Source organism: Schistocerca serialis, chromosome 4 (genome assembly GCF_023864345.2).
Source record: "Schistocerca serialis cubense isolate TAMUIC-IGC-003099 chromosome 4, iqSchSeri2.2, whole genome shotgun sequence".
Taxonomy (NCBI): domain Eukaryota; kingdom Metazoa; phylum Arthropoda; class Insecta; order Orthoptera; family Acrididae; genus Schistocerca; species Schistocerca serialis.
Window position 1 is genome coordinate 621333064 of NC_064641.1, and position 23336 is coordinate 621356399.

Sequence of the window (23336 nt, forward strand, 5' to 3'; positions counted from 1 at the left end):
ACTTTTTGCACTCACATTAAGCTTAGGAAATCTTCGAGAATACGTCAAGTCGAACAGCGTGGGTTTGTTTTGCGGCTGCGCATTCCTGTGGATCCGCGTTCAACGAAAGCTGCAGCGTTACTGGCCGAAACTTCCATTCCTTACGGAGACGGCACTATTTCTGTTTGCAGCAGATTTACTGAATTTCGAAACTAAAGCTCATTTGGAAGCGAGTGTTTCCCCATCCTCTGTATCAATTTAAAAGAAGATGTAACGTAATTTTTTTTGTCTTCATGAGTTCATGAGTCTTCTGACTGGTTTGATGCGTACCGCCGCGAATTCCTCTCCTGTGCTGACCTCCTCATCTCAGAGTAGCACTTACAACCTACGTCCTCACTTACTTGCAGGACATATTCCAATCTCTGTCTTCCTCTACAGTTTTTGCCCTCTACAACTCCCTCTAGTACCATGGAAGTCATCCCCTCATGTCTTAACAGTTGTCCTAACAACCTGTCCCTTCTCCTTATCAGTGTTTTCCACACATTCCTTTCGTCTCCAATTCTGCGCAGAACCTCTTCATTCCTTACCTAATCAGTCCACCAAATTTTCAACATTCGTCTGTAGCACCACATCTCAAAAGCTTCTGTTCCAGTTTTCTCACAGTTTCATGTTTCACTATCATACAAAGCTGTACTCCAGACGTACATTCTCAGAAATTTAAACTGACAATTTCTACACATTTTTAACAGCTGACAAGCTTCTCATTCGGTGAGCAAACGAGAGAAGCTGTCAGTTCATGACAGTATCAGAATTATCAGCAAACAACGCCTATGTTGTTGTTGTTGTGGTCTTCAGTCCTGAGACTGGTTTGATGCAGCTCTCCATGCTACTCTATCCTGTGCAAGCTTCTTCATCTCCCAGTACTTACTGCAACCAACATCCTTCTGAATCTGCTTAGTGTATTCATCTCTTGGTCTCTCTCTACAATTTTTACCCTCCACGCTGCTCTCCTAAATTTGTGATCCCTTGATGCATCAGAGCATGTCCTACCAACCGGTCCCTACTTCTTGTCAAGTTGTGCCACAAACTCTTCTTCTCTCCAATTCTATTCAATACCTCCTCATTAGTTATGTGATCTACCCACCTAATCATCAGCATTCTTCTGTAGCACCAAGTTTCGAAAGCTTCTATTCTCTTCTTGTCCAAACTATTTATCGTCCATGTTTCACTTCTATACATGGCTACACTCCATACAAATACTTTCAGAAACGACTTCCTGACACTTAAATCTGTACTCGATGTTAACAAATTTATCTTCTTCAGAAACGTTTTCCTTGCCATTGCCAGTCTACATTTTATATCCTCTCTTCTTCGACCATCATCAGTTATTTTGCTCCCCAAATAGCAAAACTCCTTTACTACTGTAAGTGTCTCATTTCCTAATCTAATTCCCTCAGCATCACCCGATTTAATTCGACTACATTCCATTATCCTCGTTTTGCTTTTATGTTCATCTTATATCCTCCTTTCAAGACACTGTCCATTCCGTTCAACTGCTCTGTCTCTGACAGAATTACAATGCCATCGGCAAACCTCAAAATATTTATTTCTTCTCCATGGATTTTAATACCTACTCCGAATTTTACTTTTGTTTCCTTTACTGCTTGCTGAATATACAGATTGAATAACATCGGGGAGAGGCTACAACCCTGTCTCACTCCCTTCCGAACCACTGCTTCCCTTTCATGTCCCTCGACTCTTATAAATGTATTAACATTCTGCTGTTAGCACGATCCTAGAACCGCCTTACGCATTCTTACGTGACTACAAGCAATATGGCGTCATTTGCTAGTATTTTCCGAAAAAAAACTTCCAGAATGTTTCAAAACAGATCACAGAATGCTGTTTTTTTTCACAAATTCACGCAATCGTTCATTGAAAAAGGAGCTCAGAAGCACTAGAGCCACATTTGCAGTCGGAACAAACCCACTGACATGGGGATCGAATAAGGTACTACAGTGATGAAGAGGAGTGGTGGTCACACACACTGTCAAGAACCATGTACCGCCTTTTTTAGTGGGACCATAACAAATTGCGGCGATTTCATAGTAATTATCGTCAGTGAATAAAAATGTGATTTCTGTTCGTCTCGTTGCATACTTCTTTCAGTTACCTTCAGTTCTGTGCTGTACTGTAGCAGTTCTATGCATGATCGAAGTTGTATCGAACTACGTTACTTGACCGTGACACATCGCACAAAAGTTACTTTAGTCTTTAAATTTTGCACGCCAGTGTATTATCAATATCATTACTTCGAATGTATTCAAATAAACGCAATACGTTGTTAAAGAGGGTACGTAAATTCCTTGTCGAACTAAGCAGGAAGCAAATCACATCAATAATGCGAAAACAGGAGACAGTAAACGAAGACTGTTTCGAGCAACAAAACATCCGTTTCTTTTTTCTATTCGCTGAAACTCACGACGCTATTCTACTTTTAAACAGATGTCCTCTGGCAACTGCGGAAGCAGTCTTCTGTGACAACTGCCGTGAACTTCTCTTGACGTGGTCTCGATAGGAAAAAAGGAAAGAAGGACGTCATCTCTGTCTGTGTGTTTTTCTCTCCAGCCGATCTTCACAACATGAGCATCAAGTACAAACCAGTGCTGTTACGATACACTCCTTTCTATATTATTCGAAATATTTTACGTGTTGCTCGTAGCTATGAGTTACGCACTATCATGACATTGAAATAGTAAGTTTGGAACATGCAGTTTATTTGGAAACGATGTTGCACATGTGCGGTAAATATGCAAAGAACGTAAATAACATTTTCTTCTGACTGCTAGACAGTATACATCAGTATAATGGACCTTAAGTGACCCCACATAGTTTCTTCAGACGTGATCAGAAACCTGCCATTTATTCCATTGATGCTGCATATTTTTCCCCGTTGCTGTAACATCTTTGTAAGTAGATACATTGTCCTATAGGAATTCTGATGCAATCGAGGTCCCTTCTCAGGTATCTTTCTTTGTACACTTGTATAATGTGCATAGTATTTGGCAGTTTCTTGTTTATCCCTGCAAGGAAATGATTAAAGAGAAAACATATTTTATATCGAAAAATTTCCAAACATAACTTCTTCCACCAAATAAAATCGATATCGCTTATTTTAGTACAAAGCTAAGAACTTCCAGGCAGTGCTTTATTTATATTGATTTCTGGCAGTGACAAATTGGAGAGGCTGAATCTCCTTCAGACTCTCAAAACGATGCCGAGAAGTTTGTTTCCTCGTTAGCTTTTGATCAGATTTCAACAGATAAGCCACTGAGATTCACAAAGCGTTGCCATAGTTAATTATTCAAGTAAAACTGAGCGTATTGCTCCGACATGTCTATACTGTCAGGTATTTCATGAACATTGGAGTGCTGACCCTCAAATTCCATGTTCTGCTCCTTCTCGAACTTCCTTCTGCTGTTGCAGTTTTGGAACATCTTTCACGTGAATCGTCTTCTAGAGAACTGTGACCACGTTGGAAATCATTTGCCAATTACTTAACTGTTGAAAATTATTGTGACGCCTCCTTATAAATCATCAACTTTGGACAAAATATTTCTTTGGCAATAGACCTCCAAAAGCAATGAATTTACACAGAGGTGACAAAAGTTATGGGATACATACAGAAGGCGCTAGTACTGCGTACACGAGGTATAAAAGAGCAGTGCAGTGGCGTGGATGCCATTCGGATTCAGGTGACTCTTGTGAAAAGGTTCCCGACGTCATTATGGGTGCACGACAGGAATTAACAGACTTTGAACGCGGAATGACAGTTGGAACTACCTGCATGGGACATTCCATTTCGGAAATCGTTTGGGAGTTCAATATTCCGAAGGAAGAAGGAAGGGAGATTGGTTTTAATGTCCAGTCGACATCGAGCTGATTAGAGACGGAGCACAAGGTCGGGTTGTGTCAAAGATGAGAGTACGCGAAGGAACTTGCCGCCCTTCTTGCAGCGGTGTACCGTAGGTCTCTAGAAGAGCGTAGCATTCCAAAGGATTGGAAAAAGGCACAGGTCATCCCTGTTTTCAAGAAGGGACGTCGAACAGATGTGCAGAACTATAGACCTATATCTCTAATGTCGATCAGTTATAGAATTTTGGAACACGTATTATGTTCGAGTATAATGACTTTTCTGGAGACTAGAAATCTACTCTGTAGGAATCAGCATGGGTATTGAAAAAGACGATCGTGTGAAACCCAGCTTGCGCTATTCTTCCACGAGACTCAGAGGGCCATAGACGCGGGTTCCCAGGTAGATGCCGTTACGGAGATGATAGATAAACTCCAGTGGAAGACTCTGCAAGAGAGACGCTCAGTAGCTCGGTACGGGCTTTGTTGAAGTTTCGAGAACATACCTTCACCGAGGAGTCAAGCAGTATATTGCTTCCTCCTACATATATCTCGCGAAGAGACCATGAGGATAAAATCAGAGAGATTAGAGCCCACACAGAGGCATACCGACAATCCTTCTTTCCACGAACAATACGAGACTGGAATAGAAGGGAGAACCGATAGACGTACTCAAGGTACCCTCCGCCACACACCGTCAGGTGGCTTGCGGAGTATGGATGTAGATGTAGATGGGGAAGGAAATCCACTGTGTCCTTTCAAAGGAACCATGCCGGCATTTCCCTAGAGCGATTTAGGGAAATCACGATAAACCAAGATCTGGATGCACGGACGCGGGTTTGAACCGTCGTCCTCCCGAATGCGATTCCAGTGTGCTAACCTCTGCGCCAATTCGTTTGTTACGAGATCCAAAGCATCAAGAGTCTGCCGAGAATACCAAACTTCAGGCGTTACCCCTCGCCACGGACAATGCAGTGGAATCAATGTGAGACGTACGACGAACGTGTCGCTAGGGCACTGCTGCGAAATTTGCCGTTAGTAGGCTGTGGCAGCAGACGACCGACGCGAGTGCCTTCGCTAACAGCACGGCGTTACCTGCAACGCCTCTCCTGGGCTCGTGGCCGTATCGGTTGGATACTGAATGGCTTGGTCAGATGAGTCCCTGTTTGATTTGGTAAGAGCTGGTGGCAGGCTTCAAGAGCAGCGCAGATCCCACGAAGCCATGGACCCAAGTTGTCAACAACGCATTACGCAAGCCGTTGGTGGCTCCATAAAGGGTATGGGCTAAGTATACTGGATCCTCTGGTCTAACTGAACCGATCATTGACTGCAAATTGCTATTTTACGTTACCTGGAGGCCATTTCCAGCCATTCATGGACCTCTTGTTCCCAAACAACATCTGAATTTTTATGGATGACAGTGCACAATGTCACCGGGCCACAAGTGTTCGCAGTTGGTTTGAAGAACATTCTGGAAAATTCAAGCGACCGATTAGCCAACCAGTCCACCCGGCATGAATCTCGTCGAACATTTATGGCACGTAATCTAGACGTGCACCGACAACTCTTTCGCAGCTATGCAAGACTACATAGTTCAAAATTTCTGCAGGGCACTTCCAGCGACATGTTGAGTTCATGCCACGTCGAGTTGCTGCACAACGCCGGAAAGAAGGAGGTCCAATTCGATATTAGGAGGTATCTCATCACATTTGTCACCTAAGTGTATGGTGATGAGGTATCCAAGTTCATCCATTTGAACTACATACAAACAAGCAGCTTCTCTCTGTTAAAACGTCCGGCCTGAGAGGACGTGGCCAATTTGGGTTGATGGGCCAAACCATTACGGCCACAGCCTACACTCTGGTGGCGACATGAGCACTTGACGCGATAAATAAAGGTATATAAGCGGAGCTGAGACGAATGGGGATCATTGTAGCGGCAATACGGACCGCAAATAATCCATTAACACAAGTGACTCTGATAAAGGGTAGATTACAGCGGCGCCTGGGAACGAGCATTTCGGAAACGGCGAAGATGCGCGGCTGTTCTGATGCTGCTGTCATCATCGTCTGTGATAAGTGGTTCAAGGACAGCGAAAACATGACTAGTCTACAAGGTATTGGACGTCCGTTCTTTTTCACTGAAGATGTATTTTGGACATTTGTCCACTCTTTAAAGCAAGATATGCGGCAGTATATGACAGACGCGACAACACTGCGTGTGGTGTGACAGAAGACACGATCTTAAAGCTTTCAAGTAACTTAAAACATAGTTTGGCGGTTAAGTTGATCTGAGAGCTCAAATGGTTCAAATGGCTCTGAGAACTACGGGACTTAACCTCTGTGGTCATCAGTCCCCTAGAACTTAGAACTACTTAAACCTAACTAACCTAAGGACATCACACACATCCATGCCCGAGGCAGGATTCGAACCTGCGACCGTAGCGGTCACGCGGTTCCAGACTGAAGCGCCTTTAACCGCACGGCCACACCGGCCGACAGATGATCTGAGAGTGTATTCTAGCTTGAAAATAGTGTTCCCCGCCCGTACTACGTCTGTCTCTTGGTAGAGATCTCTCAAATTACAACAATGCTGGTATCAAATGGTTCAAGTGTAATGGTTCAAATGGCTCTAAGCACTATGGGACTTAACAAAATGGTTCAAATGGCTCTGAACACTATGGGACTTAACATATGAAGTCATCAGTCCCCTAGAACTTAGAACTACTTAACCCTAACTAACCTAAGGACAACACACACATCCATGCCCGAGGCAGGATTCGAACCTGCGACCGTAGCGGGACTTAAAATCTAAGGTCTACTTAAACCTAACTAACCTAAGGACATCACACACATCCATGCCCGAGGCAGGATTCGAACCTGCGACCGTAGCAACAGCGAGGTTCTGGACGGAAGCGCCTAGAACCGCTCGTCCACAGCGGTCGTCATGCTGGGATCACTCAATGAAAAAAAAAACACTATATGATCGTATTGTTTCGATTGTGGTTCTGTCGTATGCTAAGATAGGTGATCGTGTTCTGGTTTTCTACCAGGGTGACACTATTGTAAGCATTTGTATTGCACTGGCAGATACAAGCAGATTCACGAATGCAGAACGTTTTCTTAGCGCGTGAGTGCATGAAAAGGAGCGAACGGGTGAGACTTATGACGGAATTAGGGAAAACGTTTTTAATCGCTTCAGGAATGAAGCTCCAACGGAGGGTAATATTTGGAAACAGGAAAGAAAGTCATTTGCAATTGGGTCTGTGACAGATCCACCACGCATTGTAAGTCCCAAGAAATTTGACAACGATAACTGAAGTCACTGAACACTTAAATTCAAATCGAAAGACTTGTACCCGGTGAACGGTCTACCCGACGTGAGGCCCTAGTCATACGACATTTCATTTCACCAGTAAAATCGACAAGGAATCGTCAGCGGAGATGAACATTCCCAGAACATGACGAAATAAAGTTACCATTCATTTCGATCCGGGAGCATCAATGAATTAAGTGATCATTAAATGAATACGCAACATGATTTGTTAGAACAGTTACATGAAGCATTTCCATCACTAGCGGCTCGCTGTAAGTTTATGATGACAGATGACTGTGCTGTGTGTCTTAGCTCTCCGTCTTGAAATGTCGATATCCGGGAGAATGACAATTTCAATGACCACTTCCAAAATGCTACGCCGGGCAAGCAGAAGCACATGGGAGCAAATCCCTCTCTGCATCGAAAATGATAGAATAGGGAGAGTGTTTGAAGCAAAGCATGTAGGAATATTCGTTTCTGTGTTATACCATTCTTTTTCTGTTAAACACAATTTATGCTAGAATCTTTTCATGTCCCTGTTTGCATTCCATGTCGCTTCTTGTTCCAGCACAAGAGTATTAAACATTTCTGACTTCTGGCCCACCAAAGACGGTTCATGCACAAGTGTTAGGAACAGTTCATCCAGCGCACATTGCCGAACACGGGGCTTCGCAGTGGACGACCCCTGTGTATTCCCATGTTGACCCAACGACAGTGTCGTTTACGATTGCAGTGGTCACAAAATCATCGTGATTGGACCATGGAGGAATAGAAACGTAAAGCCTGGTCCGATGAGCGGTTGGCTTTCGGGATAGTATAACAGAAACGCATGGAAATTTTTCCTAACGGACAGTCGTAGAAGGAACCTGTACATATATCGCGAGTACCTGCTTAGAAAATTGCAAAAATCAGCATACAGAACAGTGACAAGAATATTAATTAGCTCCTACACATGGATCCCGTACAGACCGTGCCCGTAAAGTTGTGTTAGTAACAGCTCGTACAGAGATGAAACAGTCATTCTTCCGTCGTCCAGTCCGAGAATTAAACGAGAACATGGAGTACAATAAAAAGTGCCATCCAACACACACTTGAAGTGATTTGATAAGTTTAAATCGAGTGCCGGAGGAAGACTGAAACTGAAAATAGCTTCGATCGTACATGTGGTCAGACCGAACAGTCTCAAACAAGAATTCTGCAGGTATTTAACGGTAATCTCCTTGTATGACTCAACGATAGAGCATAGTGGGCATTGAGGACGCTGTGGAGGGAAGGGAACGGGGGGGGGGGGGGGGGAGGGAGAATAACTTATCGATTAACAACACTTTTGTAACATCCGTTACGCTCAAACAATAGGACCACGGTCCAATGAAATAACACACAGGATTCTCAATTAAGAGGTTCACATTTCTTTAGGAATTTTTTAAATGAATGAAATGTGTAAAGACGTAAGGAAACACTGCGTAGGTATCTGAAGTATAGCATTCCAGTGTTTTTCATTATTTTTTTCCGCTTCACCCAAACACATAGACGCTTACACAAGAGGAGGCGCATAAAATTAAAATACACTCTAATACTTTGCGCCAATACCACGCGAGCTGTGAAGTCTTGTTTACATTCTTCGTACAATGCATTAGCTAGTTTCGAGGTTTATTTTTAGTGTCACTGTGTGCGACTGAGAGGGAAACACAAAAGATGTGGACCGTGGACCGGATTTATTGCCTGTGTCACGCGCTTAAATTGCCGGGGGTGAAGAAAAAGAGTCTTGTCCTTGGCTCGCCAGCGCCGGCCTTAGCTTCAGTGAAGGGTCAGGCACAGGTGAGGCTGACGTCAAGGAAGACAGGGACGCGGCCGGGCTGCGCCAACACGTGCACGCAGGCCAGCTGTTATACACGTGAGGCGGCGAACCACTGACAAAGGACCCACGCTTTCAAAAAAGTGAGTCGCACACAACTTCATCCACTTGTGATCTTTCAGGCTTTCTCGGGGAACTGTATCATTTCTAAGCTTCTGGGCTGTCAGCCGACTTAATAGCGTCATTTTCCTTTCACGGTATTTCGACGACTTCTTCTACAAGGGTCAAGAACGTATTTCGTTGGTCGCTGTTTGGACTCCACCCACACTACTAAAAGGACACGCTGCGCGCAAACCAAGCGCTTGTTTCCGGAGACCATCAAAGAATAAAATAGTCTTATAGAAATTAAAAAAAAGACAAATCCATAAAAAATCATAAGTAGAGACAAGAAAACCCAAAAGAATACCCTTCATACCGTGTGTACATCGTAAAAATGAGCAGGATTTATACTCTTTCGGACAGAATATAAGGACTGTTGAAGAAAACTGCAAACAACAAAAGCGTTGCACCAGACTCAAACGGACAAATTGATCAACTATCGTTCAGCCTTGCCGCACCTGTGAGCTTGAAATGTAATACAAAGATACCGTCAACACAGCTCCGGAGCGGAACTTCTGAAACAGTGTAATAGATGAGGAAATCGAGATTATAGTGGAAGATAATGCAATTAACCGAGACAGAGGATTCATGCCTATTTTAAGTACGAGGGTTAATCGGAATGCAAGATCCAATCGGTCGCGAAATGGAAACCACAGTGAAAATTAAAGACGTTTTATTTCCAATAGTTAGCTACACCATACAGGTAATACCTTACATAGTCGCCGCTCCAACTTAGACATTAATCGTATGACAGTCGTCACAGAAGGTAGCCACTTGTGCTTTATGCCACTTCTCTAAGCCGGTCTGCAGCTCGTCGTCTGTCCCAAAATGTTGTCTTCACAGCAAGCGGTTCATGTGAACAGAGATGAAAATCAGAGAGAGCGGGCTATATGGTGGGTGATAAATACTTCCCATCGAAAACGCTGCAAGAGCATCCTTATCGGCCGCTGCAGAGTGGGGCTTAGAATTGTTATGAACATGGAAATGCATGACACTGCGTTATATGAGGTTGCACGAAATCAGATGAAATCTCTCACCAAGCGCCCATAATTAGCTTTGTGTCCTCACTGTGCATTCAGAACTGAAAAGAGCGATGTGACGCGATCGATGGCACACTAGAGACATTGCCTAGCACATCTCTAAAAAGCTTCGTCGGATTTTCGTGGTGGTTTCCATTTCGCGACGGCTACAGTCTTACTTTCCGACTAATCCTCGTAATTAGTGTGATCCGGCTTTCAGTTTCATTAAACCACTTCGAAAAATGTATCAGTTCTCTCTCAGCTCATAGGCACCCACTAAGGCGTTCTTTGGTGGTGTGTCTTCCATTGCGACTTTTTATTTGCTTATAACTTATTTTTGGGTTTGACGGTCTTAAACTTCTGTGAGGCTGTTTTATTCTTTGACAGCGTTGGGAGAGAATCAGTAGGGCGCCCTGTTCACAGTTTCATTGGAATTCAAACAACGGCCAAGGATAAGGGAGAAAAACAGCAACATCAACTAAGCTAGAACCTCAGAAATCTGGATTCTACAACAGGGCTGTAAGGGCACTGGTAAAGAAATGGCAATCGATAACTCAACATCTGGTATAGTTTTTACACTACACAGGCATCTGATGAAATGAACAACTCACTTTTGCTGATTTAATAATGCTAAGACTGATCAAACTAATTTGTTTCGTATGCATATTCTTTTGATCATCGGTTCGGTATGCGTATTTAGAAGCTATATGCCGTAACAGGCCAGTACTGCGTTATATGATGAGTCATCAGGCACAATGTCCGTTCACATTTATTGAACACAGGTGTCAGCCCCTGTGCAATGCATCGTAAAGATTTTTTGGTGGTACTACGGAAATATTTGCACTCTGAGCCCGACGGAGAGTAAGTTCAATCGTCTAACTGAAAACTTTCTTTTTCGTTAGGGATTTTATCAGCTTAACTCCTTGAAAATGGATATCGTCAGTGCGTGTAGTATCATGTTTGTGTTGTTGATCACGACGAATGTGAGGAAGACGGTACAGTCTCTAACAGCACACAGCCCACTCGTCAAAAATAGTGCCAAGTAAGTTTCAGAGTTCATCGACCACATTCGACGAACGGATTATAAAAACAGTCGAAACAGCTCGTAGGTATCTATGCACTTCATTGGTGTGTGATTTGAAGCAAGAAGAAAGACAGACCAATAAATCGTTCTTTCAATTTAATCCCTGTGTACGAAGTGACTTCAAAAAGTATGCTACAGATGTCCTTCCACACTGAGACCATTGCCCTACAACAGTGGCGCATTGTCAGAAGAGAGTACATTTTCTGAGTTTACTGCAGACACTCTTCCGCAGGAGTATGGTTAACAGGTAATTCACAGTGTGGGAGTGAAATGACACTGCAACTGGAAAAGTACTCCTAAACTGAAATATGCAGGACAGTACGATTTATGTGGGCAAAACAACTAAATTGTATACAGATCCACTGTAAAATTCTGGCGACATCTGGACTATATGCAACGTCGTGTCCAGCCACAGCGAAATGGTGCCAACAATTTTACCAAGGCCCCGTAGATGTGGGTTATGCTGACCGGGAAGAAAGGCCATTCATAACGCCCACAGATTACAAAGCCTAGGCAGTCAAGGAACTGATTCACACTAACCTCTGATTTTACAAGGACATTCATACAGCGGTTCTCAAATCGTCGAGAAATTGGACGCTTGGTAGAAGTTTTACAGAAACTTGGTGACCATATTGAAAACTGTATCATATATCTATTTCATTCGGATGTGTATTTCAGCATTCAGTAAAAGTTGCTTGGTCTGCTATATTAATATGTGACTTACATCATGAATTCCCATTGTGGTATGCTGGTGTGTCAATGCAGTATCGATCATTGACACTCAGAGAAAGCTGGGGAAATGAACTTCTTTTTTGAGCTGACGTCATATGCTCATGGAGTTATAGCAAACATAAAGATGTACTTCGAGAGTCAGTTCTCTGACAACCGTAATACAGGTACTTCCTTGTTCCTGCAGCTTTGCTAGTGATATGCCACATTTACATCCACTTATGGACTGTATGATAGTTGCAACTGTCAGTCACCATGCATTTAAACACAAGTGTGGTAATATGAGCAATGGAAACCTACATGGTTAATATTGTATGATATGTAACCACGACAGGAGATATACAGCTCAACAGATTGTCATGTTATGTAGTGCCTGGTGTCTGATACACACTGAATGAAATAATATTTTTTATTGATCTGAATATGGATCGACAATGAACTGAAACTGGTAAGCAATAAAGAAGTTATATCAAACTTGACGTACCACTTTTATTCACACATTTTGATATAACAGATCGCCTGTCTTCCGATTTACAGTATCAAATAACAACTAAGATGGTAGATGATAAAGTGCATACTCTGCCTTACACTTCACAACTGAAGAAGTGAAGAAGAAGTATTCCATGGCTGAAAAAGAAGTGTTCAGCTTAATATATGGGATTACATATTTTATATGCTATTTATATGAGAGGAAATTCAAGATGGCAACCAACTGTTGGGCTCTAAAATGATTAATAGGGGATCACAATGTGGATGTTAAGACTGAAAGAGTTTAAGAATTTTTTCACAACCCAGACAATAAGCATAAAAACACGCATGGTTTGAGCAAGAAGGTAAGAGTAGTGCAGGTACTGGGCATGGCTTTGCAGAGTAGCAGAGAGTGCAAGCTGCTGACATTGACTGCTAGCTGTATATTGTGCAGTCCCATTTCAGCATCTGTATTGGCCTGTTACAAACATCTCCTAGGTTGGGGCCATGCATGGCAGTAGCAGCTAAGCTAAAGAAAGAGGTATTATATGAAACACACAATCACAAGTTATCTCATTATGGAGGTAATAGGGCAATGAATTGAAAGGTAGTAGAGTAGTACTGGTTGAAGACAAAGAAGGAAAATGTAGACCAATATTGTATGCGGTGTGGACAACGAGCACATATGTACTAAAGGAAGTACCATTGCAATGTTATCAGAGGAAACTAAACCTTTCGAAATTTTAGGAATGGATATCCTAGCACCATTTAACCAGTCAGATAACGCTTGTTTTTATGATACGTGAAAATGATCGTCATTCTGAGGAAATGATCATCATTCTGAATCACCAAGGAGCTACTGTGGCACAAGTCATGGTCAACAATTGGTTGCTCAACTTCGTTAGACCTATAACAGTAATGACATACCAAGGGACAAATTTCATCTCAGGCTTCATGAAACAATTCTGTCATTTGCTACAGATTCGGAAATGAAAAACTGGTCCAGTGCACCTGCAAACTAATGGTGGAACAGAGTGTGTGCATCATACTATGTTGAGCTGCTTTGTAAACTCTCACCCCATAATGATTGAGAGACGTACTTGTCATTTGTCATAGCAACATACGACTCATAGATTTACCCTAGCTTTGGGCTATCTCCTTATGGTGATGTACGGGACAAAGATGCTTTTGCATTTGGTTTGGTGCCCACTAGTCACTATGAACACGTAGTATCCCTGTGGACTGATCGACTAATATGTCAGGAAAAACTGAATATTGCATCTTTACCGTTAGCTATTTTATCTTATGATACACTGGTGTACTAAATGTTATCGACAGTTCTCATTTTTCTTATTTTGTTCCACATTTGTAACTCATGATGTACCTAGTGTGTAAGTGGCTTTGGTGATACTGAGAGAGGTGGCACAGTGGATTTTCAGTCGAAACAATATGGATCAGATTTCTACCAGGGCATTCAGATTTAAATATCCAAAAATAACCTAACGAGAATGGTACAACTGCTTCTTTTAAATGACCACAGTCCATTTTCTACCAGTTTCTCCTTGTACACCTTAACATCGATGGGACATTAAATCAGAGAGTCCTTTCTCATGATACTATGCTGTCATGTGCTCCCAAAAATACACCACTTACCAAAGAGAGTACTTACTACTACATAAAGGCATTTTAGAATAAACCTGTATCTTCTGTGAAAGCAAATGAACGCTTTCTCCATGAAGCCAATGTGTCATCAACACTGAAGACGTGCAAGACGAGGGTAAATGTTAACACAGAATGTTAGGAGGCGCTAACTGCAAGGTATTCACGATGTCAGCGTCCATCGAACCTCATATTCCCCTCCGCCGCACTCTCTGTCGTCACTCACGCTCAGTGTTTAGGCGTCTTCTTGTTTGCTCACTCGTAGAGTCCGAGAGCCCGGAGGTGCCTGAATGTGCTAGGTGCAAATTGACGCTAAATGTCGGTTTACTGAAGTACGTTGACCTTGTGTAATCGCTCTCTCTCTCTCTCTCTCTTCCCTCTCTGTCTTTTTCAGAGGTACATTAGCGCTGCGAAATCTAACAACAACGTTTTTCATGGTTCAAGTACATGACTTGTGGAATAGATGTCCTTTGTCGGACGTGCTAGTATTTGACAGCGAAGCCATGGATAAATTAACCTGGTCTTGATGCTTTCAGCAAGCGTCTCGTCGGTCATCAGCTCCTTTTCTGCTGGCGATCTGACACTAACATTCAATGAATGTAACTCCATCTTCTAGTGGAGTATGGGAGTACGGCTGTCTAATGTTCAATAAAAACAATGCCAATCGCCATTGTCCAGCAAGCACGTATGCCCGTAAAAGCTATCACGAGACCAGTTAAAGTCACTGTTATATTTCTAACACAAAGATTACTGGATTGGAGAAGTTTAGACCTGAAGATGACATAGTATAACGTCGAAACTGGTTGCCTAGAAATAAACCTGTACAGCGGCGATTGATATTGTTTTTATTGATTATTGATTATTCGACACTAACATTCGTCTGACGTGGGACGTTGAATTGCTTTACTTCAATAAAAAAAGAAACATTCACTGTAACAGTTCTGTTATTATGCACTATTAGCTGAAAAATCGTTATGTGCCACAAGACTTTTGAACTCCTTCATTGCAACTTAACAGTTTTCTGATGACATCATTTATTGATCCAATCCTCGCTGAATCGTGTTCAAATCTCTATTTATTCTACATGACTTATAATTACTGTGAGTGCCTTAAACGCCAAACATTGAAAGAGTCAGAATTACCAAATATGCAGCAACCAGTCACAAAATCATGTTTTATTTATTCACTTTTGCAAATCTATTTCAACTGATTAACAGCCATCATCGGTGCTTTCAACCAATATGTGCCCTGAGTAGTAATATTGTCTTAAGCAGAGGTCAAAGCACCGATGATGGCTGTTAATAAGTTAAAATCGATTTGCAAAAATGAAAAATATAACATGATATTGCGACTGGTTGCTGCATATTTGCTAATTTTATGGTTTACGGTCGCTGCACGAGTTGAGAACCACATAGAGCCCACCATTCATAAGAGTCAGAATGTTTTTGGGATGGTGTGGCTTATTGTATTTAGGCACGTGCTACTTACAAAGAAAAATATATAAGTCACATTACAAGATTCAGCCAAATGAAAGGCTGTAGAAACGAAACCAGTGCTTTGCTTCTAATAATCTACAGAGCGAGGTGGTGCAGTGATCAGCGCAGTAGATTTGCGTTCGGTAGAACGGCGGTTCGAATCTATGTCCAGCCGTCCAGATTTGTTTGTCCGTGATTTTCCTAAAAGGGAAAAGGTGTGGCCGATTTCGTTCCTCGTCTTTGAGTCAGTCCGAGCCTGTACTCCGTGTCTAATGATCTCAATGTAGAGGGTACGGAGTGGCGAACGTGTATCACCTGTAGCACTGTAGAACTGGAAGCACTGTGCTACGTCCTCTGTGAAACGCACTAGGTTGAACATGGGCTGTAATGGCTGCAATTCGTATTGTGTTCGTAAGAAGTTGAAAACAACTCTTATACAGAGAATTTTCAATGTACTGAACGCATTATACAACCTGCTGTAGACACATAGGGGGACAGGGTTTCGAAAAGGAAGAAACAACCAAACACTAACAATAACAACAACAGTAGTGGGTACAAGAGTCTAGTTAATGGCGCATCATCCATCATTAAGTTACTATCTACATTACTAGTAACACACCCATCTTGAATAAAAGTAAAAACTTAATTTTTCAGCAGACACTCACTGCTAATGGTGCGTGGTAGGAGCGAAAAGGTCTTTTAGTGGGAGGGGGGCGTTTTTATGATTCATAATTGCTGTTGAAGCACTCATAAAATGTATTTTTGAAATAGCAATGCAGCATTACTAAGGACAAGATTTGTAAGTAATTTTTTTAAAAAGAAAGTACTTATTTGCAATGCTCAGAAACATGTGAACGTTCCTCCGAAAACGATGAAATATTGCTTTTAAGTGAAAGCTAAAAGAATTGTTAGAGTTAGCGTATCATTTTGGAGCCAATCCCTTACATTTATGCTTTATTGAAGGGTAATTTTGTACTGCAATCTTGTCTCAAACGCAAACAAAACTGAAGGCATTGGTGCAATAGTCAGATATGTCGCGTTGACATAATTTCGAGTGAGACACAAAAAATCTGTCCACAAGATGGAAGAAAAATGTAATCGGTCTCTTATTTCCCCAAGCTTTATTTAAGTCACCAACACGTTGTAACTAAACAAGGCCTCAGTAGGATAGTTACTGACATCTTTTTAATTGACTTGTCTCCTTCTCTCTCTTTCTTTTGCACCAGACAAGTTTGTTTTACGAATTTGATATCAAATAAATAAACAAATAATTAAATAAACTACAAATGTTTGCACTTTATTGGTAACCCAATGTTTGAGGCGTTTGAAATTTTTTTTAAAAATGGATACCCTAATAAAAGTCAAATCTGTGGAGGGTTAACAAAGTCGTTGTGCTTTCCTTTTGAGCTAACTCAAAGCTGCGATAACAATTTAAATAGATGTGATAAAGGACAAGAAATGCTTGAGTTATTGTTTTGAAATGGCCTTTGAACATTTTCCTCATTGCAGCTCTTAGTACATATAGGCTGTGCAAATTTTCTACGTTTTTGCCAAGTATGTTGTTAATGAGATCGTGCAGACTATTAATCATTTCACTTGGACCTTTCGCCTCCCAAATCTCATAGTACAGGTAGAAGTAACTGTTACTGGAACTGGAAATTGTTCATAAGCTGCCCTAACTCTTAAGTGCGATAAACTGAAATAAATGTTTCTGTTTAACCATGACATTCTGTACACGCAGATGTCACTGCAGAAATATCTGCATTATGTTCTCCTCCTTTCACGTGCCCGAATGAGACTATATTCGGTGCAATGACAAGGCCAATCCCGGACACATCTGTTCTTGTCCCACAAAACCGATGTCGTCAAGTCCGATCTCGATGTTATTCCGAACTTTTCCCGTGGACAGGACTCATTCTTGCACAGATTTATATTCAAACTGTTTAGTGGTAGTAAAAACTGATTTTCGGCTAAATGTACACATATCTGGTTTTTGCAACAATGCCTTCATTATTTCAGTCTAATCGGGTAACAGGAAATGGAGTAAGTGTTGATTAAAGTTTTTGAACGATGAAGACAAACGTGAAGCTAATAAAAGCGTGTATAAACCACAGGAGGAAGTGCAGCGTCGTGTTGATATTCCATCAGCTTGAGGGAAATTGCAAGCCGACAACCGTTTGATATAAGATATGACGTTTCAGTATGTTGGGCTTTAAGAACGGTACATTTCTTTTATTCTCTGTGGTAAAATATTCGTAACGTTATTCACATTCTGCCTGAATCAGCCTGTGCTATAGCGGCACAGTAATGACAGTGTGACTTCCTTGCGTCAGAGTTGACAGCCGTTGAAGAGCGATGATCGATCGATACTCTCGATATAAGCGCACAGCACATTTCCGTCGATGGAAACGAATGACAAACACTTCAGGCATGAAAGCCGCGAGTTGCTTCTGAAAGGACTACAATGGTCTGTGTCCAGCAAGGAATAAAGGGGAACCGGAGAGCGTTGTATGCTACAGTGGACGCTCGGCAACGTCTGGTGTTCTTGCCCAGGTACTCCACACTGTCTGTCCATGCGGCACAAGCGTTCTAGAACCCAAAGGTCAGCTAAATCAACTTTCCGTCCTGCGACGCATGCACGGTACGTGACCAAACGGGCATACCGAATCGTGTTCGTATTTACGACGTATTATAGAATTTCAGGTCTGCTTCTATAATGACGTGTGGTGTGCAGTTTCTCAGTGTCAGTAAAGAAAGAGTCGCACTCTGGAGTTTGCGTTTCAAAAGTTTTAGTGTATTATTTACACGTGTAGGAAAATGACTTACGTGCAAGTATAATTGGTCTATGTGAGAAGAACTGAAATTCAGTTAATGAAGTTCGAAATGTAGTAACTGACGAAGCCTCGTGGAAAAGCGATGCGAGTGTACTGTCCTCGTTCTTACTATGCCTTCAGTGTTGAGGCACAGGATTCATCTTTAATGGTGCAGTGAATGGCTGTCTGAGAGGACTAACACGATGCAGTTTAACAAACCAAGGGAGTACCACTTCTAACCTTGTTTCTGCGTTATTTCTAATTCCTCTCCAGATATACTTTACCAATAATAGGGTGAACTAGTACGAATGGCTTGTGTCATTTTACTATATTCTGGAAACCACTTCCTCAACTGTTGCTGTTGAGAACGGTGCATCCTATTTTGTAGCTTTCCTGCAGAACTGAAAAGCCCTAGACGTACCCCAGATTATAAAGTCTGCATTGAAAGTCTTCCTCGTCACACACTACTTTATTATATACAGGAATTCCGGGTAGTAGTTCAGAACTTTAGAAGTTGTTGTGTTTTTTATTAGTATATACTGTTGCAGGTATTTCGTTATCTTGATTTTAATTTTTTATGTTACTTATTTTAAAAAATTCTAACCTAGACATCTGAATTATTTTATGATTCCTTCTATGATCGACGAATATTAGAAAATAAATAAACACAGTCTGACTGGATGACAACAGTTACATTATTTGATTACAGAATTTCTCTTTTGGTGGGTGATGATTTCAATATGGCACGTATTTTAAGATTTCGGGTTCTATGTAACATTCTTCCTTAACTTCATGGAACGGGTCATTAATTTATTTTGAAGCTGTATGGCTTACTGTCTTCCTTTCCATTCACGACCGCTCTTGTTTTGTCAGTGACACTTTCCTAACATATGACTATAGTCTTTATTTATTTTCATTGTATTTTATAAACACAATACAAAAAATAGATCAGAATTTTCAATTTTTATGCCTTGTGTAACCAGGACAGCAGTCCATCAAGGGATCATTCCGAACTGTCAGTAAACGATCTTGATGAAACTTGGCGGACGCTTAGGGTGCAAAATAGCGCAATACGTATTTTTGTGCTTTTGTTTGTACGTAATTTTCACTTTTAAGTGGTGAAACACACTCCGAAAAGTAATTCACAGGGAATATCTTAGAAACGATAATAATTAAATAATATTTTGCGTATTGAAGTTGACTGTTCTTGAAAACTGTAAAATTAACTTTTGTAATAATTTGAAATTTATCAATAAAGCCCACAACTTTGAGCAAATTTTGAAAAATGAAAGCTTTAGTTACAACATAAATTAAAGAAGCTTTCAAGTTACTTACATCCCTATGTAATAAGACTGGTTTCTGAAACATCAATTTTGGAAAATAAGCCGTACAGAATGTGCTGTCGAATTTTTTTCAACATACCTAATTAAAATGTCAAAACTTTCATTGCTATTCCAATTATTTATGTAGCCTACATTTATTTTATGTTTTAAACTTTTATTTTACATTTTATATTCATGGATTTCCTGTTTTTTAGTTTACCGTTTCACGTACGGGTATTTTATTAATTGAAAATAATAACTAACTCATTATTAAAATAGAAAATAATTACAGTTATGATAATCGGTAAGAAAACTCTTAAAATGTATCTTTTTTGTGCACTGTGCACATAAAATTAACGAAATTTCTTCCTGTAATATACACTACGGAGAAGAAAATATAGAACAGAGTTCAGCAGAATTTCAAATTGTCACGGAGGATCCTCTATATATACCGATTTGTATCAGCCATATTTCAGTACATTGGTACGCTTGGGGAAAAGAATTTATTACTTACTAGTGACTGAAGATTATATTTTTTCTATAGTGTAGATTGACATCACAAAGTTCTTCCAACATAAACTGCTGTATACGTTTCACGGCTGTACCTGTGCCGTAGAGCCCATGTGGACAAGTTTATTGTCCTTGGGTACGATCTTCTTAACGTTTCTTTCAAAATGGCCACCGCAAAAATCTAACAATAACACAGAGAATTCTCTCTCACTTGAAAAGGAAACATCTTTCAAATATCATTTGGACTGGTCAGACGTTTGCTTACCAGATTACACTGCTGCCACAAGGACGTTTCGGGCTTCAAAAATAAATTCTAGAATTCTCGGTCCAAAGGCACCATCAGTTTCCTTTAAAACTATGAAAAGGCGGGTGATCAATGCGATAAAGAAAAATTTTTTGTGCGTCGTACCCGAGCACAAGGAACATCTGGTGATGCCAAAGGCCTTGATGGTAAAGATAGAGCCGTGGAACGTATCCGGCTTTCCATGATGGAAGAACTTTGTGGGAAGGCTTTCAGGCCTATTTCTGTTGAATGCTTATGATGACGATCTCCACTCCAGCAACAATACAATCCAGCTGCAGTCACTAGTACATAATCAATTCTCTTCGCCAAGGCTTACCAGTGTACTGAAATATGCCTCATGCAAATCAGGATATTTAGAGGATCTCCCGTGACAGTTTGATATCCTGCTGAGTTTTGTTCTTTCTTCTCCGCCATGTATATGACAAAAAGAAATTTCTTTCTCTTTGTATGCATGGCGTAAAAACTTACGTTTCAAGCATTTCTTTACAGGTTCTCATTATTGTAATTATTTTCTATCTTAATAATGAGTAACTTATTTCCAGTTAATAAAATATAAGTATGTGAAATGGTAAATTGAGTAACAAACAAAAATCATTAAAAAAAACGTAAAATAATAGTTCAAAAATAAAAAAAATATTTGTAAAAGAAATAATTAGAATAGTAATGAATGTTTAGTTATTTTAATTAGGTAATTTTAAAAATGTTGATACCACATTATATACAGTTTATTTTTGAAAATGGTATTTCAGACACAAGCTTTATTACACAGGAATGTACATGGCTTGAAAGATTTTTTAGTTCATGTTGTAACAGAAGTTTTCATTTTTCTGAATTAATTAAGGCGGTGGGGTATTCTGCAAAATTTCAAATAATTACGAAAGCTGATTATACAGCTTTCAAGAATATTAAATACATACCAACTTTAACACCAAAAACATTTTTTTACGTATCATCGTTTCGAAAATTTCCTTTTTAACCTAAAATGCCAAATTACCTTTGGTGTGTGTTTTACCACTTAAAAGTGAAACTGGGCACAAACAAAAATATACCTATTGCACTAGCTATGCCCCCAAACACCCGCCTAGTTTCATCAAGATCGTATATTGACACTTGAGAAAGTTCCGATGTAAGTAAGGTTTTTTTATGATGATATAACCCTACTTTCTATATGAATTATGAAGTACATAACCGAAATGTTTGGACACCAGGCTTGGAGGAAAATGTGATTAACACTGTGGAAGGCGACCACCGTGTCAGTACCAGGCAGTTGGCCCGCCAGTATAGGATAAGCCAGACGATCGTGTAGAACATTCTCCATGACAATTGTTACTACCCTTATCAGTTACAGAGTGTACAGGGCTTACTAGCGACAGACTTTCCACATCGGAAGCAGTTTTTTCACTGGTTTCTTCACCAGACAACCACGATTACGGGATTCGTGTCATCCATTCTATTCACAGATGAGGCCACCTTTAGGCGGAGTAGTACGTTCAACTTACATGACATTCATCTTTGGGATAGTATACAGAACCTCCATGGTACTGTGACAGCGAATCGTCAGCATCGGTACAGGCGCAATGTGTGGGCCGGTATAATTGGCGATCGTATTTTGGAACCAGCCTTACTTCCACGTCGCGTAACAGGCTGGAACTATGGGCGTCTCCTGTGGGTGACTGTGCCTCCCCTGCTGGAAGAATTACCTTTGATGATTCGTAGGGTTATGTGGCTTCTACATGGTGGTACTCCTGCCACTTCGCCGTTAACGTCCGGACGCATCTCAATCGTGTCTTCCCTGGCCGATGGATGGGACAAGAGGGTCATGCTGCGTGGCCTGCTGGTTCACCGGATCTCAAGCCGTGCGATTTCTGGTTATAGGGCCATCTCAAAAGCATCGTGATGCAGGGCCCATTCCAGATGTTGAGACACTGGAGCACTGTTCGGATGCAACCTGGCCGATGTGAACGTGTGAGACAGAACATACTACGGCCCGTACACGCATGCGTTGAGGCACATGGAAACCATTTTCAACACGCACTGTAACTGTGGTTGCACGGTACAGTGTGTATTAGACCGCAGTCTCTGTATATATATTTCGTATGGCTAATAGAATACAGCAGTAAGTAAGCAGTAACACAAACAACGTATAAAAACAATGAATGGTCAATGTTACAGGCAACAAACAATTATTAGATCTAAAAAAGGAAGTAAAACACAAAATACACAAAAATACATAGAAATTATAGTAATAGTATCTAGTAATAAGTTTTTCAGAAGGAAAAGAGTAGACCAGACTCATGGTTGTATGTCCAAGTCCCTCAGCCAACCAGAAGCATCTCCCTCCAGGACGTGCAGCTCCTGCATTGTGCCAGGGAATGTCCTCGTAGGGCAGTCCATTGCGATGTGATGTAGAGTTTGTGAATTCCCACAGTCGCAGTTGCGTGAGTCAGTCTGTTCCCATTTGTGCTTCCAGTAATTACATCTACCATAGCCTGTTCGGAAACGATTTAAAGTTGTCCAAGATTTTCTGGGAAGACCGAAGACCTCGGGCCGTACGGTTGGGTCCGAGACTAAGTTAAGGTGATCAGGGTTAGACATATCCCATTCCCGACGCCAGGCTTCGTCGATATCATAATTGTCCTCGATCAGCTGTTGCCCTAATCTCCATGATGGCACACGGGACTTGAGCCTGTGCTGGGATTCTTGCAGTCTTCGTGTAAGGGTAGGTCACGGTTGTTAGCGCACTTTTGCCATTCCCTTTTCAGTGCAGATCTTCGCCTTAGATGAGGTGGGGCT

At 41.1% G+C, this 23336-nt stretch overlaps 1 protein-coding gene across 1 annotated transcript in view; it reads left to right on the forward strand.

Moving 5' to 3' along the window:
• LOC126475429 (uncharacterized) overlaps positions 1-23336 on the forward strand; it is a 314386-nt gene that overhangs the window by 107486 nt on the left and 183564 nt on the right. The gene's annotated exons all lie outside the window — the stretch shown is intronic.